This window comes from Phalacrocorax carbo, unplaced genomic scaffold (genome assembly GCF_963921805.1).
Source record: "Phalacrocorax carbo unplaced genomic scaffold, bPhaCar2.1 SCAFFOLD_128, whole genome shotgun sequence".
NCBI classification, from domain to species: Eukaryota; Metazoa; Chordata; class Aves; order Suliformes; family Phalacrocoracidae; genus Phalacrocorax; species Phalacrocorax carbo.
Window position 1 is genome coordinate 7,491 of NW_026990537.1, and position 5,880 is coordinate 13,370.

Here is a 5,880-nt window from a genome sequence, read left to right on the forward strand (position 1 = left end):
CCTCCTGGCAACGGCCCGGGGGGCGGTGCCGGCTCTATCCCCTTAGCGACAGGCCCCGCCCCCTGGCAACGGCCCGGGGGGCGGTGCCGGCTCTCTCCTCTTAGCAACAGGCCCCACCCCCTGGCAACGGCCCGGGGGGCGGTGCCGGCTCTCTCCCCTTAGCGACAGGCCCCGCCCCCTGGCAACGGCCCGGGGGGCGGTGCCGGCTCTCTCCCCTTAGCGACAGGCCCCGCCCCCTGGCAACGGCCCGGGGGGCGGTGCCGGCTCTCTCCCCTTAGCGACAGGCCCCGCCCCCTGGCAACGGCCCGGGGGGCGGTGCCGGCTCTCTCCCCTCAGCGACAGGCCCAGCCCCCTGGCAACGGCCCGGGGGGCGGTGCCGGCTCTCTCCCATTTAGCGACAGGCCCAGCCCCCTGGCAACGGCCCGGGGGGCGGTGCCGGCTCTCTCCCCTTAGCGACAGGCCCCGCCCCCTGGCAACGGCCCGGGGGGCGGTGCCGGCTCTCTCCCCTTAGCGACAGGCCCCGCCCCCTGGCAACGGCCCGGGGGGCGGTGCCGGCTCTGTCCCCTTAGCGACAGGCCCCGCCCCCTGGCAACGGCCCGGGGGGCGGTGCCGGCTCTGTCCCCTTAGCGACAGGCCCCGCCCCCTGGCAACGGCCCGGGGGGCGGTGCCGGCTCTCTCCCCTTAGCGACAGGCCCCGCCCCCTGGCAACGGCCCGGGGGGCGGTGCCGGCTCTGTCCCCTTAGCGACAGGCCCCGCCCCCTGGCAACGGCCCGGGGGGCGGTGCCGGCTCTGTCCCCTTAGCGACAGGCCCCGCCCCCTGGCAACGGCCCGGGGGGCGGTGCCGGCTCTCTCCCCTTAGCGACAGGCCCCGCCCCCTGGCAACGGCCCGGGGGGCGGTGCCGGCTCTCTCCCCTTAGCGACAGGCCCCGCCCCCTGGCAACGGCCCGGGGGGCGGTGCCGGCTCTCTCCCCTTAGCGACAGGCCCCGCCCCCTGGCAACGGCCCGGGGGGCGGTGCCGGCTCTCTCCCCTTAGCGACAGGCCCCGCCCCCTGGCAACGGCCCGGGGGGCGGTGCCGGCTCTCTCCCCTTAGCGACAGGCCCCGCCCCCCGGCAACGGCCCGAGCCTGTGTTTGCTCCGCTCGGGGGGGGGCTCGGTTTGGGTGTTTTCTCTCCCCCCCCCTCCCGCGCCGGGAGCTCCAGGCGGCTCCCGTACGGCTCCCGGGGCCTTCCCCCCTCGGGGGGCTCGGCCCGCCCCTTTCGCGGGGCGCTGTGGGAAGGGCGGGGGCGGGGCCCGGGGGTCGAAGAGCCCCAGCCGGGGCTCGGGCAGCTCTCGCTGCCCCCGGGCTCCTCTGGCGCCGGGGCTCCCGTGTTCCCTCGGGCGGTCGCAGCTCTGGGGCTGTCTCAGCCCCCCGGGCAGGCGTGCTCTGGCGCTTAGAGAAGCGGAGGCGTTGCCTGAGGTAAGGCTTCCAGAGCTTGGCGCTCTTTGGCAGCAGCTGTACTAGAAAGGTCCCTTGTGGCCTGCTTTGCTTTTTTTCTCCCGGGATGCTGTTTTGGGCGCTGAGGGGGCGGTGAGGCGGTTTAGTGGTATGGTGTTCTGTTTGGGGTTTGGTTTTTGCTTTGCTGGTTTTCTTCCCCCTTGTGAGATCATTTTATTCGTTTATCATTTCACATTATCATTTACCCCGCGCCGTTTCCGTCCCCTCTGGGCAGCAGCGGATCCGCCGCTCGAGGGCGAGGAGCTGGGCCGACAACGGGCCGCTGCAGACTCTGGTCAGGGTACGAGGCTGCTCCCTGGGGAGCCGGCGCAGGGGGCGCGGAGGTACGCGCGGGCACTTGTCGGTGCCCCTGACCGGTGAAGGGGAGGTTAAATTGTAGGAGTGCAAATAAACACATATTATTTAGGGAGGAGTCGTGACTCAATTTAATCGCAGCTATTACTGAACAAACCAGGCAGTCATTATTCCTAATCTGTAATTAAAAAAAATAAAGGCAGTCCTTTTTTATGCCATAAATAGAGTTGCGAGTCATTAATAGCTCAATCTAAATGCAGCCGTTATTAAATCAACTGCAGGCATTAATGACTCCTGATCAGAAACAAAATAAGGAAATTTTAGAATCTAGAATGAAAATCGACCCGGAAAGCTAAATTGGGAGCGGGTAGTACTGAAATTGTAACAGGGCTGTTAGAAAGTTCGGAGGCAGCGACAGCTCCTGCTTCCAACCCAAGCAGTAAACGAAGCTTTGGGTTCTTAAATGAAGAGAAATAAAGGTGAGCTGTTAAACAGTGGCTGGGGTCAAGCGTAGCTATTAAGAAAATTTGCAGGTACGGGTGATTCCTGACCAGAACTAACAATTCCAGAAGATTTAGATTTAAAAACTACAGAGCTAATGGAGTGCCACAACCGCCCGGATGTAACCGCAGCCGCTTTGGGGGAATGCCCCAGCCCCCCCCGCCACCGCTATTAATTACTGCCAAGGAGAGCGAGAGTGAAAGTAGAAGCGGTGCAGGTGAAATGCGAGCAGTACGCTTTTCCTAAGTCATCCCTTCGTGTCAGGAGAGGAAAGCAAATGGAAAGAAGATGTTTGCAGGGGGTCTGTGCTGGGTTACCTGCGCGTCTCTTCCGTGCATCCTTGAGGAGACATTTAGCTCCTGTTGGGCGCTCGCAGGTGGGGACAGGGCGAGCTGGAGGCAGGATCGGTGCCGGCACTGGTAAAGGGACGGGCGACGAGCTGAGAGAAGAGGGGGCAAGGGCTGAAAAAGGGTCTCCAGTTCTGCAGGGAAGGCAGCGGGATGTGACTCGGCAACCGCTCTGACGAGTGCAGGGTCATTCGCTGCGATGAAGTCGGGGTCTGTGGCTGGCCCGGAGAGGCAGCAGAAATCCCAAACTCTTTGCGGGGGTACCGGCCAGATTAGGGCAAGACCTGAACAGTAAAACCATTTAGGGGAAGCAGAGCTGGGCTGCACCGCGTGGCCAACCTCCCTCTTCTCCGTGAGTCCCAAAGGGGCAGCTCCAAGAATGTGCTGAGAATTAATGTCTTGCGCTAAAAATGAGACGCAAGTAGCACCCGCCCGTGAATTTTATTTTCTCTCTCGCTCTGCGGCTCCTGCCTGCTTGTCTCTCCTCAGTGTGCACCTGCACCTGTGCTCGGATGGGGCAGCTGAGGGAAGGTGCTGCCATCTCCCCGGCCCCGGCGGACCGCCCCTCAGCTGTGTCCTCTGTCAGGGAGCGTCGTCATCTCTCCTGCCCCCCAGAGCGTGTCCTGTAGTGGCAGACGCGCGGGCTTTTCCCTGCACGCACATACGGGAAGGGAAGGGAAGGGAAGGGAAGGGAAGCACAGTGAGAGCTGGGCTTGTCAAAGCGTAATGGGGGTGGTGGGAAGCGTAGCTAGAACCGGAGAGCTACAGCGCAAAAGCGAAGCGGACGGGACACAAAAGTAAAATGGTGCACAGGAATGCTGAGGAGAGAACTCCCGCAGCACGCAGGAAATCAGTGTCAGAATCTATTTTCTTCTGACTGCCGAATTAAAAATAATGGCACGCTTTGCAACGCCAAGCTCGCTCTAATCGTCTGAACTGTTTCTTTCCAGCCCCCCACCGCCCCCAGCACACCGTTCAGCCTCCTCAGCCTGAAATGCCTTGTTTTCCTCCTTTTTTTTTTTTTTTTTTTTTTTTTTTTAATGACAGGGCAACTTCTGTTCCCGAGGTGGTGCCTACAGTACAGCTATCTCTTCGAAGGCAGTTTGGTTTAGGTCAGAGAATGTTTAGCCTGGACTGAATCAGCCTCTGTTTCTGTTTCTGGAAATCGTCGGTCCTGTGCATCAAGCCCGGAAAAAAGGAAATATGAACCAAAGGACCTGGGGCCTGCAGGGCTAGGAAAATATTTGAGAAGAGGTTCAGTGGGGAAATGACTGTTTGTCTGTGGGGCGTCCAGGCAAGCAACCCAGCTGCTAGAAAGCGGCGCTGTCCCCAGGGTGGCCTCGGCGGTCCCGTCGGAGTCGGGGGAACAAGGACAAGGCAGGGTGAAGCATCTGGCCTGCCGTGTGGACCGTGACTGTACAAAGCACGTGTGATGCACTGCAAGTTTACCTGTTTAAACTGTGAGTTAAAGAAGGTGTGCAGTTGCTTTGTAAACAGCCGACGCTCTAAAGCTACACCCATCTAATTGCTAGCTGTATTAAATCTATCGTATTGCTGTTTCTGCATTAAAAAAGAAAAAAGAAAAAAACCAACACACCTATGTAAGCACGTCTAAGTACAATGGAAAACCACTGTTTAACGCGTGGCATGTGCGGGTGGTTTTTTTGGGGCGGGGGGGTGGGGTGTATGACAAAAACCTGCGAGAGACACACGCACACACGCACATGTCATGTTTAGCGCTCACCTAAACCCAAAAAAGAAAATCCACTCTTTATTTTGCAGCATTAGCATTAGCTTCCAGCGCACAGCCTGAGCGCGCACCTCTGCTCTCACCGTCTGCTCCCTCTTCAACCGTGCGTGGCTGTCGTCAGCTTGCACAGGCTTTGCTCGTGCAAGTTTCCGCGACGGCTTACGAGAAGGCAGGCAAACAGACCCAGCAAGACGCGTAGTGCCTTCCTCTAGGGGCTCCGTCCAGCCTTTGTTAAAATGAGCAGAAAAGACATCTGCTGCTGCCTTTGCCCTGACTGACTCTTACAGAGAGCATCTGACTTGACCCGCAGCAAAGCGATGCCCCAGGCAGCAGCACGTATTGGCGCGGACCGCGGTTTCACCCACCTGCTTTACTGCGCCGGTCCTTTCCCACGGCCGATGCCGCAGATGTGGCGCGGCCCACCCCCAAACCTCTTTACGAGGGTTCCCTGGGCTCTGCAAGTCGCCTGCTGGACGTGTTGCTGATTCAGGCACGGGCAAAGTCAGCTTCTTCGCTGGCCTCGGGCCAGGGCAGCCCCGTACCTGAGGGAAACTGAGAATATCTCCAGCGAGATCTCACCGGGAGGCTGGGACCTCGTCAGTAGGGGAGAAGGCCAAGCGACTGACACTGAAAGGGAGCTCTTTGCTAGGCTGTAGATCGTAAAGTTAAAAAAGAAAACAAACCTGCCTTTTTTAAAATGCCCCCCTTTGAGTCTGCCACGTTTGATACAGATTTTTTAAATTGCAGGGTCTATCTCCTACAGGCCTCATGCAAAGGGAAGCGAGTACCTCTGGCTCTCAGGACAAGGGGGTCCCTCAGGAGCCCAGGTGCTCACGCCAGCCGGCATCTGGCACAGCACAGGGCAGGAGCTTTGGCAGTAGTACGTGAGCTGAGAATGAGAGTCCGGCAGCGCCGCACGCTTCTCCTGTGAGCCGCCGAGGCTCGCGCGCTGTGCCTTCCGCAAATAAAAGGCCAGAAGAGTCAGCATTTCTGCTAGTTCCAGCCTCATCCGCACCCTCGTCGGTGTAGCTGTAAGCAAGCGTCCCGTAGCGACTGGGAGCGTGGCAGCTGGGCTTCCTGCGCTGCCTTAGGTTGTGCCCTTGGAGAGACCCTTCTCCGAGCCCCGTGAGCCCCGGGGTGGGTGGGCTGCGGTGCCGTTCAACGCTGAATAGGCACGAAGGCCTGTAAACAAAATGTATTTATATCGCACCCGTACCCGGCAGCCAACCGCCGCTTTATTTACGTATCCTGCACCTCCTGCCGACGCTTTTAAACTTAGCCGATATTGCCGCAGTTTTCACTGACGGGGCAGGGGACTGCCACGCTGCAGGGGCAGTGTCTGGGTGTCTCTCACGGACACAGACGTCCTCAGCTGGGTAGGGACAGGGTGAGAGCTGGAACAACTCTGCTGACATGTACGGGCCGTCCCAGGGCAAGGCTCCTGGGTCTGGGGGCTGAAAGGCGAGCCGCGCTGGGTGGTTGGTGTGGGAGC

The 5,880-nt window shown here is 60.1% G+C and overlaps 1 long non-coding RNA gene across 2 annotated transcripts; it reads left to right on the forward strand.

Moving 5' to 3' along the window:
- Positions 1-1,692: 1,692 nt before the first annotated feature.
- On the forward strand, positions 1,693-4,277 carry LOC135311439 (uncharacterized). 2 transcript variants are annotated; one of them, XR_010371066.1, is made up of 2 exons: positions 1,693-1,819; positions 3,686-4,277. It is a non-coding gene; the product is annotated as an uncharacterized LOC135311439 (long non-coding RNA). The 2 variants fall into 2 exon arrangements; XR_010371067.1 differs by having other exon boundaries at positions 1,693-1,776.
- Positions 4,278-5,880: the final 1,603 nt, after the last annotated feature.